At 49.8% G+C, this 12,525-nt stretch overlaps 1 pseudogene; it reads right to left on the bottom strand.

The window, feature by feature from the left end:
- Positions 1-7,052: 7,052 nt before the first annotated feature.
- Positions 7,053-9,609, bottom strand: LOC125118049 (doublesex- and mab-3-related transcription factor C2-like; annotated as a pseudogene).
- Between the last annotated feature and the right edge of the window lie 2,916 nt (positions 9,610-12,525).

Raw genomic sequence — 12,525 nt, forward strand, 5'->3', positions numbered from 1 at the left:
GGTCTAGGTAAATTTCCTCACACTGGGGTCACAGAAAAACCAGATCCCTATTGATGATCAGCACAGGGGAATGGGTCAACCTTTTGTGGTTGTAATCCTCAAGAGTGTGCTCTCCCTTGGGAAGGTTGAGAGATTGAGCTGCCTGTCCTGGGAAGCTGAGGGTCCCACACTGGATGTCCCAGTGAGATGCAGCTCCCCCCTTACAGTAAACAACAACAGCAACAACAAAAAACAAAGCAGATTAAGATGATTTGATGGGGACCTCTATGATGTCCACTCCATCATTCTTCTGTGCCTGAAAGTCCCACTGAGACTCAAACTTTTGCATTAGACCAGTGGTTGTCAGCCCATGCTCAGGCGTGCCCCTGAAGTCTGTAGAATTGCCTTTGGGAGCAACAGGTGAAGGGTACAGCAGATGTTCTTTCCCCCATTGGGTTACCGCTATCATTCTATCAGTATACATGATTCCCCAGTGGGTGTGGTGTGGGATGAGACTGGACAGGGAGCAGTGGCAACCCACCCCAGGCAACCCTGACACCTAGGAACCCTGACCCTCCTAGTGCTTCATCCCTGTTGCTTGTAGATGTGCAAGTGCAGAAACCCCATCCCTAAGAGGATGAGCTGTGGCACAGGGCAGGTGGGGACCCCAGGGCTCCCATGGCATACAAGCTGTGCTGCTGTAATGGAAGGGCCCTTCTTGCCTTGGAACAGAAAGAAAGAAGAAAGAAGAAAGAAAGAAAGAAAGAAAGAAGAAAGAAAGAGAAAGAAAGAAAGAAAGAAAGAAAGAAAGAAAGAAAAGAAAGAAAGAAAGAAAGAAAGAAAGAAAGAAAGAAAGAAAGAAAGAGAAAGACAGACAGACAGAGAAGAAAGAATGAAAAAGAAAAGAAAGAAAGACAAAAAAGGGCTTAACCTCTTGCTCAGTCACAGGCTGCAGTGCTCATCTGTTTACCATAAGAGCTGGGAGATCCTGCTGACTCCACGCCCTCCCTGAGGAGCTGTCCCCTTTGTTCCCATACCTGAGCCATGCCCTAGGGTTCAGTGATTGTGACATGATGCATTTGGGGGTGGGGTTGAGGACATAAGCAAGGAGAAGAGCTCAGACCTTGGGCTCAGTCATATTTCAGAAACAAAGATGGAAAACTGATGACCCACAGCCTTCCCTACTGCTGACCTGTGGGTCCATTTCCTCCATATAATTCCCTTGTATGCTCTGACTGGTCATCTGGCTGTTCAAGAGGGTAATAGAGCCCCTCTTGGATGCACAAGTTCACTGGTTCCTGGTCATGGCTGACGGTAAGGGGAGGCATAGTTGATGTTTTGGGCTGCTTCGGAGCCCTCCACGACCAGAGAAGGATCAGAAAGCTGAAGGCTGTGCACAGCTAGGAGAACATGACTGAAAACCCAGGCGATCACTTCTGGAAGTACCAAGCCCAAAGAGAGGAAGCACTCCCCCAAGGTCAGCCAGCGAGCCTGTGGTTCGCCCAGCCAGGGAGAGTGGGGATGTTCACGGGGAGGCATTGGGAGGAAAGCCCAGTGAGTCTGGGGCTGGCAGAGGAAAGTGTCTGCTGCTGTGAGGCTGCAGATTCCAAAGGCCTGTATAAAGTGGAGGCAGGTAAGGCCATGTGGTGCAGCAAAGCCTAAAGGGGCCGAGAGGGGTGAGGGCAGCCCGAGGTCAAATGAATAGCAGAGCTGTCACTTTGGGGAGATGGTGTATAGTGCTGCGTCTGGGTATCCGTTGGTGTCTGGTGGGTAGTGGGCAGATGGCTCTGAGCCTGGAGGGCTTGGAAAATGGTAGGGTCAGACTTGAGAAACTTGGACAGGGTGGGGTTGTGCCAAGGGCGAGGAACAGAGGTGAGGTCTCCTGGAGCTCAAGCCCTGCTCCGTTCAATCCCATCTCTGCTACTTGGTTTCAAGTGTGGCAGGTGAGTTGTGCCCATGTGTTTCCACCAGATTTCACCATATATTTTCTTGTTTCCAGAAACACTCGCATCCTAAACGCACAAACACACACGCATGGACAGATATTCTCTGTAACCCTTGGTCATGTCTTGCATCCAATGTGAGATGTGTCAGCAGCTACAAAGGAGCGAAAGCCCAGCAGGCCCCCTAGACCTGGGGAGATGGGGCTTCTCTCCTCACTGGGACGGGGCAGAGCCCCAGGATGTGTGATCCCAGCCCCTTCTGGAGAAGCGGCGATGTGGACCTGAGCATCCCCGGTGAGTTAGGGCCCAGCCTAGGAGAACAGAGCCATGTGAGGTTCCTTGGCTGCCAGGAATAGCTGCCGAGACACTAGATCTAAAGCCAAGCAGCCACACAACGATTAACAGCTTCCTCTACTCTGTACCTGTGGGTTCCACCTTGGCTGCCCTGCAGGGATGGAGAGAAAGGGCTATCAAATGGCCATCTATGTATGGGACTCCCAGAGGTTGCTTCCTATGGGATCCCTACCCCAGCAGGGGTTAGTCATTAGTGCTTAAAGACACTGGACCTCTGAACAACTAAAGGACAGCTAATCCACACAGCAGACATTGTCAAATCACTTTTCCCACACTTGGTCATGAATAGGGGATTATGTGAGTTAGAGAAAAAGAAGATTTTGGTGTCTGCCCATTAGGCTCTTTGATATTGAAGACCATATCTTGTATCTTTGTCCATTGCCAGGTGATTTTTGATGTTGCAACAACATCTCACAGGACCCTCACATGTGGTGGGGTTAAGGGGACAAATGTGTTCAAACCCCTGGGACAGGCTTCTGATATTATGTTGCAATACATATCAAGGTCACTGTATAAAAAGATAATTAACAAGAACCTGCAGGGAAAACTACTCAATCGCTTGCTTGCAATAATCTATATGGGAAAAAGGATGGATATAGGAATGTGTATAACTGATGCGCTTTGCTCCACATCTGAAACTAATACAACTGTAAGGATCCAGAGGTCTTTTTCCAGGTGTCCCTCCCCCTCTCCTCATGTAAACACTGCCCACTCGTCCTCAGAGATGAAGACTCCCTGTGGTGTTGGGAGAAGAGAGATGCCTGCAGTCATTTCCCCCATCAGGGTCAGATCTGTCTGCTGTGCAAAATTCGCTGTTCACTGGCTGAGGTCTGTTTCAATCATGGCTGAGGACCCAGCAGCCCTGCCCCAAGGAGGAGGGTGTACAGCCTTACAGGGCTAAGTGGGATCTACCTCCCTCCCTCCACTCCCATCACCACCACACCTGACAACCCCCAATTCTCCTGAGGTAGGTGTCCCTGTCGAAAGCCACAATGTTGAAAAGTGGCGGTGAAAACAGTCGAGTGTGTCAGCATTAAGTTCAGGCCCAGTGACCGAGAAACTGGGGAAAGCAGGGTCAGTGGGCAGCAGAGGGGGCTTGACAGCCATTCACAGGTCTGTGTGTGCAGGTCCCGTGGGCTCAGTTCCTGAGTGTCTGGTCTCCTCCCCTCTAAAGGCAACCTGGGGTGGGGGGTGGGGCAGGCGCCCTGGGGGACGTCCGGCCTGGCCTGGGGACTCTCAGGGTGGAGCAGCAAGGGAAGGTGTGTTGGCTTGGCTGTTGAGCAGTGAGAGAGGCAGAGGTTGGCTCTGAGCTCTCACCCGAAGGACTTGGGGAAACAAGGCAGGGCTCTCTGGAACGGGCTCCTCCAAGACCCTTGGGCACCAGGAGATTCCCTTTGCCTTTGCCAGCCTGTGCCATCGGATGGGTTCTCCCTGGTGTCAGACAAAACAACAAATTCCTCAGTGTCTTTATGCTGCCCTTTCATGTTCTGAAAAAAAATTAAAAATTCAAAAAAAAAAAAAAAAAGGAGAGAGAGGGAGAGACTAGCCTCATCCCAATGGTCCCCGCTTCCCTGACATTCATTACTCATTCAACAAGAAGTCTGTGCATCTGGGCCTTGTTCCAGGTGCTGGGGATGCCGTCCTCAAGGACACTACATCAGTGGCCTCTCTAGACCACATCCCACCTCCTGGGGCTGACATCCCAGGACAATGGAGGGAAATCAGACTCACCGGGTCAGGAGGTGAAAGGGAGGGAGTGGAGGTCATGCTTCTAGGAGGGTGGGAGGGTGTGATGGGCTTGTAATGACCCACAGGACTCCCTTGAAGAGACCAGCTAAGCACCTGACTCTGCTGGGTGCAAAGAGGCTGAGGGCCTGGCCCCTGCACGTCCCTTCAGCCCCTCTGGCCCCGCCCTGTCTTTCCTCCCTCCTGCAGCCCAGTGCACTGTGCTCAAGCAGTGGATACATTTCTGGTATGTGACATTCCCTCTGTTCCCGCGTCTCTTACTCCCTCCCTTCCTCTCTCTGTGTCTCTCTTTTTCTTCTCTCCTCTGAACTCCCCACCAGGCTCAAACCAGATTTCTGACTGCTGAACAAAAGAAAGGAGAGGTGTTCAGGCAGATGGTGAGTTGCCAATTGTTGGGGGTGCCACGGCCAGGGGTGTTCATGTGGACCCTCCCCACGCTGAGATTCATAGGATGGTGTACCTTAAAGCCCTGGGGAGGGGTAAGCATCCAAATGGGTTATCAAAGCAAGAAGGGTGAGCTGGGTGACGGCGTTCACAGTCCAAATCAACAGCAGAGGTTTTCCTCTCAAGGGGTCGTGTGAAATGCCATGTCTGTGAGACAGGTGGCACCCGACAGGCAGCAGACTGGTGGTTTGGGCCTGGAGGGACAGAGGGGAAAGACCTGGGCCAAGCTAGGTTGAAATCAGAACAACTGAGGTGAGAGCTCTTTGCTCCCTAGTCCTGTTGTATGAAATTCCATTTTTGACACTTGGGTTAAAGAGAAGCTGCCTGGTTATGCTCCCCGTTTATCACCCCAAACTATGAGACTCTGAGCCACTGACTTCAAGGGAGCTCTCTGCATACGATATCCAGAAGGAAAGAGGAAGTAGGTGGCCTCAGAGTCTTTATTTGGTTTTTAAAATAGTAGTGTCCTTTAGGAAGGCGTCTCTTATGTAAATGTGAGGATACAGGACTGATGGTCTCCAGGAGCCTATCAAACAGTTTTAGCAGTTGCTGCTTCAAGTCATTCCATGGGAGAGAAGCTAAAAAAAAAAAAAAAAAGATTACAACAGAGAGAGATGGGAGTTCCCGTCGTGCCTCAGCGGTGATGAACCAGACTAGGATCCATGAGGACTCGGGTTTGAACCCTGGCCTCTCTCAGTGGGTTAAGGATCCGGTGTTGTCGTGAGCTGTGGTGTAAGTCACAGACACGGCTCAGATCTGGCATTGGCATAGGCATAGGCATAGGCCGGTAGCTACAGCTCCAATTCGACCCCTAGCCTGGGACCTTCCATATGGCAAGGGTGCAGCCCTAAAAAGACAGAAAAAAAAGAAAAAAAAAACAATAGAAAGAGATGGAAGGAAGTTTACATGGCTTTTGGGAGAATGGAGGAGGGGCAGCCACCTAGCCTTGAGAGTTGGAGTAGAGTCTTGGAGTAGAGTCTTCCCAGGCAAGGCATGCCTGAAATAAGTGAGGGAAGAAGAACCAGAGAAAGGGGAGAGCTTTGCAGGCAGATGCCCAAGTCAGTAAAATGTGTTTTTGCAACTGAAAATAAGTAGACCCAGGTTTCTCCTCTAGGGGTTAAGTAGAAGTCAAGGTCAACTGTGAGGTTCCAGTACAGGAGTAGAAAGTGGTGCCACACAGAAAACTGAACCCTGGATTTTGAGAAGCCAAAGTTTTGGGAGTTTGGTTTTAATTTTGATAATGGTCCATTGATTAATTCTCCTTTGTGATTCGTACTTTTGGAATGTGTCTTACCTATGATATCTTTGCCTAACCTCACAACACAAAAGTTTCCTCCTATATTTTCCTGCAGGTCTTCAGTTTTACAATTTACACTTAGCTCTGTTTTTTTTTTTTTTATTTTGAGGAGTGTTTTGCATGTAGTGTGAGGTATTACAGATGTTTGTGTTTTCTTTTTCCATAGGGAGATCAATTTTCTCCAGCTTTATTAGTTAATTAAATTCTCTTCGCACCTTTGTCACAATCAACTGATTTGTTCTGTTACAAATCAACTGATTTGTCTGTTTCTGCCCATTGATCGATGTGTCTATTCTTACTGTCAGGACTACCATACCCTTTATACTTAGTCATAGTATTTGCTAGTGTAAGTCCTCCATCTTTGTTCTTTTCCAAATGGCTAGGGGTCAGGGCCAGGTCACATGCATTTCCCCTCCCAGCTCTCCCCTCTTCTTTGTCCCACCCAATCAAGGCTTTGTCACCTGGACTATATTGCACAGAGCTCTTCCTTGCTGATTTGCCTATCTCAAGTCTTACCTCCTCCAATCCCTCCATCATCGCCGCCACATTTCTTTTTGTCAAGCTCGGGGTCCCTGAATATGCTCCTCCCTAGTTCAGACATTCCCTGGCTCCTCCTCAGCCACAGTTGCCGTCTAACCCCTAAGCCTGGCATGCCAGACCTCGGTGACTGGTAACCTCGCCACCTTCATCCGCCCTGTTCCAGCAGTTCCTCCAGGGTTGCTGCTTCACTCACACACCATACCGCGCCCACCACTTTGGTCTGGTAGTGCGCAGCCTTCCCTCTCAGCCTCCCTGGGTGTCTGTCTCTTCTTCAGTCCTTCCTCTCCAGGGTCATTGTTGAGATTTAGCCTCAAAACCAGCTTGTGTGGGCATGCAGGCTCCGTATGGAGACTGGAAGCTCCCTGAAGGCAGGGACCAGATCTCCTTCCAGACTAGGCTCTTATCACCTACGTATGTCCTCCCCAGATTGCAGCAGGCTGCAGGGGTCAGAATAGAAGGCTCTGGGCTGGGAGTCGGGAGACTGGTTCTTCCACTTGATATGGTGCATGCCCTAGGGCAAGTCCCTGCCACTCTCAGGGACTCACTTCCCTTATTTCTTGACATCAGGGTACTGGACATTTGCTTGTTGAGCACAGAGCTCGATCAATCGATGATTCACTGAACGACCGTCTACTGACACCTGAAGCGTCAGACTGAGGGGCTTGGCTGCCTGGGCCCATCGAGGTTCAAACCCCCTCTGATCTTGATTTCTCAGTCAGGCTTTGCTTACCACAGCATCCTCCCATTTCCTAACAACCCCGACCCCATGTTCTTCTTTCAAAGACCAGGCTACCTGGTGCAGCACTGGGCTGGAGCAGGGGGGTGGGCCCAGAAGGAGCCTGGGAGGATTCTCTCAGAGTCAGCAGAGCCTCAGCCGCTTCCAGCTTCCGCTGCCACTCTAAGGAGGCAGAATCTGAGTCCGGTCAGAAGTTTTAGGAGCCTGCAAAGCAAAAGATGTGAGAGGATGGGAGCTGGGAGCCCACACCTCCCTGTGCCCCTTCAGTCCCAGTTCCACTGAAGGCCCCGGCCAGCCTGAGGCCTTCTGATCTTTTCATTCACTAAACATGGCCCCTGCCAGGGCTCTGGACCCCCATGATTTGCCCAGAATTGTAGCAGCGTAGAAGATGGTTAAGGGTGGCACAGGGCTGGAGGACCAGAGCTGAACATGTGAGGCAAGGAGAGGAGAGGCCAGGGGATTTAACCCTCTGGCAGACACATACTACCAGTAGACAGAGAGGGGCAGGATTCTGCAATGTCTGGGTGTGGATCTTAATGCCTGCTGGCCATTAGTCACTGTGGCTTGGACAAGTCCCTTCCTCTGCTTGGCCTGTTTTCTTTCCGTTGGGGCTATCTCTTCCCCAGGACACTAATTCCTGCCAGCTTTTTCAAAACTCCCTAGTCCTCTTGTCAATGCTACAGGTGTAGAATATTGTTCCCTCTCAGTACACAGACAGGAAACAGAGGCTCAGAGATTAAAAGTCTCACAAATAGGAAATGGCAAAGCTGGGAGAGCCCTATGGTGGCCCATTAGTCTGAGATGTCACCTTCTCCTCTTCCTTCCTCCTTCTCCTCCTCCTACCCCTCTACCACACTTCCTCCACCTTCTCCTTCTAGCTCCCAGCCATGGCTTCAGCAATGCCGGACCCTTTAACCACTGCACTGGGCCAGGATCAAACGTGCACCTCTGTGGAAAGAGACCCAAGCCCTGCGGAGGCTTAAGCCTTGGCCTTACGCACAAGGTCCGGTATCCAATAAGACATACACAAAATAGCTCCAAGGTCCTTCTCACTCTACTCACCTGCTGGGCAGGGCAGGGGGCCTCTGTGACTTCCTGGAAAGTGAAATTGTTAGTTGCTTCTTCAAGGGTGCTGGAGTCCAGGACAGAGACAAAAATTCCAATGCCTGACCGATCAGCAGAGCATCTTGGGAGCTTGCCTGCAGGAGCAGAGAGCACAGGTTGGATCAGGAAGCAAGCCAGCAATAGAGAGCAGATGTGAGCATGTTTGGGGATGAGGCTAGGAGCCCAGAATGTCAGAGCTGAGAAGACCTGAAGACCAGCTAGTCTGAGTCTTTATTTTGGGAACGGGGACTAGGAGGCCCAGAGAGAAGTGGGGTTTTTTCCCCCTCAGGGTCACATGGCAAGTTGCAGTAGGGTTAGAGACGGTACCCAGGTCTTCAGGAGACAGAGGAAGGGGTCTGGGCTGTGCTGAGGTGGGGGCCTCCTGGACTGGCCCCACACTTCTCTCCCCGGGGTTGAACAGGGGTGGGCCTCAAGCTGGGGTGTGATGAGCGCCTTCCCAGCTGTGAGAGACTGGGGACAGCTGAGGTGAACCTTTCCCCCTGACCCCACCCCACCCGCCTCACTCCCAATCTGAGGTCTCATCCCACTGCAAATACATTGACTCCCCCCGCCCCCAGATCTCTCCTTCCCACCAGCACTTGGTAGATAATATTGATGACATTTTATAGTTGGGGAACTAAGGCCCAAGGAGTAACTTTCCTGAAGCCACATTGAAATCGGTGGCAGGGGAGTTCCTGCCGTGGCGCATTGGGTTGAGAATCCAACTGCAGGGGCCTGGGTCTCTGCTCAGGTGCACATTTGATCCCGGCTGGTGCAGTGGGTTAAAGGATCTGGCGTCACCACAGCTGTGGCTGGGATTCGATCCCTGGCCAGGGAACTTCCACATGCCACGAGTGCGACCATAAAATAAAAAAAAAAAAAAAAAAAAAAAAAAAAGAAAGAAAGACATCAGGTGCAGGACTGGTGACAGAACCACTCGTGCTCCCTACACCCAAACTCAGAATCTGTCCCTGGCCAGAGACACTCACTGAGGACTCCTGTTTGAATGGATGACTTCTTGACATGGCTGTGAGCTTTGGGAGAGGTGGTCCCACTCTTTATCAGTCCTTGAGTCAGTTGCCTCTTAGGTGCAGCTCCTGCATTGTCTTCAAGGCACTCTCAGCAGGCAAGATGCTGCAGTGTTCCCTAAACCGGGGTGGGGGAGGGGGGCGGAGGGAGGGATTGCAGGTCTAGAGTCAGTCACCTTTAGAGGAGGCCCACTCCCTTCCTCCTGTCAAACACCGTACTCACGAGAAGAGGACACACTTGTGACACTCGCAGGCCTGGAAGAGGCACAAGTGCTCTGGTCCTTGATTTGGCCAGTAATGCCGTGGTTGTGGCAGCGGGCACAGCGACGTATGGCTCTTCTGGGACCAAATTCAATCCCCCATGGGGCTCCAGTCTCGAGTCCAGTGGTGGAGTCAAGGGGGGCAGCAGGGCACAGTAAGCATTTCATCGGGATCCATGGTTCTAGGGCAAGGAGTGGAGGTCAGGATGGCCAGCCACATGATCCCCTACCCCCAACATACTTCATCTTCCCTTGGACAACCCCATCTGAGGTGGCTGGATTCTCCTCCATCCAGCTTGTCGCTGAAATGAGATTGCACCCTCCCTTCTTGTTCATGGAGCCTCTTTCCCAGGAAGCCCCACTCAAGAATAGGCGGCTTCCAAGAAACTCGGGGCATGGGTTTCAACCAATTATCATTATTTTCCCTGCTTACCTTCACTCCCCATAGACACACACCCCCCTTTTCAGGCACACAACGTGTGCTCCCATATCCCCTTCAACAGCTACTACTTTCACTCCTCATCTATCATCCTGTAGTTTGCATGCCCAACTATTATTCCTGGCATCCACTTCCACAATTGTCTTTCTAACTCCTGTATTCATTCACTCCTTTCTCAAGAGTCTATGCCCTCCCCCTTCAGTTCTATTATTAGTCTCATGTATGCCCTACATTTTATTTTTGTCTCACGTTCCATTCAGATTTTTTTCCTCACACCCCACTGAAATCTTCATTATTCTCTTGCTCCCTCTTTAAACCAACACCCTTTACACCTCATGGCATCGTGTCATTCTGCTGGATCCCAAGCCCCTCTTTTGATAATCATTTTCATTCACCCCCTCAATAACTTATCAAATAGGGTTTTGCTGAGCCCCCTCTGAGTGCCAGACCCTGATCTAGTCAACAGCCAACTCCTCACTGCACTAACTTTTCTCTTGCACCAATACAGCCTCTCTGCTTTCATGTAAACCTATGTGTTCCCTCCACAGCCTCCCAACAGTCTTCCATGCTCCTCTCCAAGCTTCAACAATTATGCTGGAGCACAGCTTCCCCTCTTCCCGCGCCACAGTGCACCACCTCCTCTCAGGCTGCTCAGTCATTCCCTGCCACCCCCACCCCAGAATCAAAGGCAAGGACATAAGCCCTGCCCCAGGGCCAGGAGGCCAGAGCAACGGGTCATTCCACAGGACTTTTGCCAAGGAGATGGGGGGGTGTGCACGGCGTGTGGGAGTGGGGGGGGGGGGGTGGGGCGGGGGAGGTGGGACATGAGGTATTCCGCTGAGGTGGAGGAGAGGAGAAGGGGTTGGGGATCCAGAGCAGGAGGGATGGAGGAAAGAAGAGGCTTGGAGAACGAGGGTCCCATTCCTGATGCCAGCCTGTGGTTACCCTAGCCTCCAGCAGGTCAGAATCAGTCTGCTGGGACTGGAGGCTTGAGGGAAGACTCAGCTCTCGCTCCCTTTCCCGCTCTTCCCTCAAAGGCCAATGAGCTTCCAGCTCTGCCTTTCCACTCCCACCACTGTGGCCAGCGACCAATGAGCTTCAAGTTCATCTGTCGGTCACCCGCTCCGCCCGAAGGGAGGGCGGTCCCACTCCACCGCCCTCCTGCTTCTCCTCAGGCTCCCTTTACCGGGTTTCCTTTTAACTCCGGAAGTGAAGTGGAGCTATCCCAAACTCTTCTCTCTGTGGATGTGAACTACTGTATATGCATGCGTTTTTAAACTCATGTCCTTGGTATTCCATGATTTGCTTTTCCAAAATCCAGCGTGTGTTTTTAAGAGCGATCCGTATTCCCATCTGAGGGATTCTCAGTCAGGGATTCTCAATTCTCAGTCAGAATTTGGCAGCCCCAGGGAACATTTGGCAGCGTCTGGAGTCGTTCTGGTCTTTATTTGCGTGTCTCTGTTCCTCAGGTCCCTGTTCTGTTCCACAGAAAAATTGGTCTCTCGCTGTGCCAATACTACATACACTGTCTTGATTTTATCTCTTGGTAAAACATCTTGACCTCTGGTAGGACGAGTCCTCCCATCTTGTTCATCGTCTCCAGGCATTTCTTCACTAGCCTTTGCCTTTCGCCCTTCTTAAACTCTAAAATGTAAATGTTAGGAGGAGCAATGTCACGTCCCCTGAAAACACATTTGCGGTAGATTCGGATTGCGGTTTCATTGAACCTGGGCATCAGTTAAGGGAGAATTGACTATCTTTGTGATATCCAGCCTTTCTAGTCACCAACATGGGATGGCTCTCTATTTTGTGGGTCTCCTTTAAGGTCTGAATCTTTCAGTTTAGTATTTAGCTTTATCTTTTGTACATTCAGATCTTGCACATCTTTTCCTGTGTTTATCTCAAGATACTCTAGAATGTTATTGCTCTGGTGCTTGAGATCTGTTTAAAGTGGCATTTTCTAAATGTACCTAATTTATAGAAAGCTAGTTGGCTTTATATTATATATATATATATATATATATATATATATATATATATAGTAAAAATCAGCCACCAGGCTAAACTCTGATATCTAATCACGTATCTATAGGTGTTCTGCAGTTGTCTGTAAATCTGCAACAGAATTAAGATCATCAACTTACAGGTTTCTTACTGGCTGGCTAGGACATCCACTACAAGGTCAAACAGTCGGGCATCTTTGGGTTATTCCCAATATTAAAAAGAATATTCCAAAATTTCATATTAAAAATGGGTTTGTGTGTGTCACTGTTTGTTTAATTCTTCTTCTTCTCCTTTCCTCTCTTTTCTAATTTTTTCTTCCTTTCTAACTTTGTTTACCTTTCTGTTTCTTTCTTTTTTTTTGTTTTTTTTTCTATGTGTTTGTTTTTTGTGTCTTTTTTTTTTTCTTTTCTTTTCTTTTTTTTTTTTCTTTTTCTTTCTTTTCTTTCTCTCTCTTCTTCTTTCTTTCTCTCTTTCTCTTCTTCTTTCTCTCTTTCTCTCTCTCTTTTCTCCCTTCTTTCTCTCTCTCTCTTTCTCTCTCTCTTTCTTTCTTTCTTTCTTTCTTTCTTTCTTTCTTTCTTTCTTTCTTTCTTTCTCTTTCTTTCCTTTAACAGATTAAGGAACATCTGCTATATTCTAGTTTAATAAGTGTGT

Source organism: Phacochoerus africanus, chromosome X (assembly GCF_016906955.1).
Source record: "Phacochoerus africanus isolate WHEZ1 chromosome X, ROS_Pafr_v1, whole genome shotgun sequence".
In the NCBI taxonomy this organism is placed as follows: Eukaryota; Metazoa; Chordata; class Mammalia; order Artiodactyla; family Suidae; genus Phacochoerus; species Phacochoerus africanus.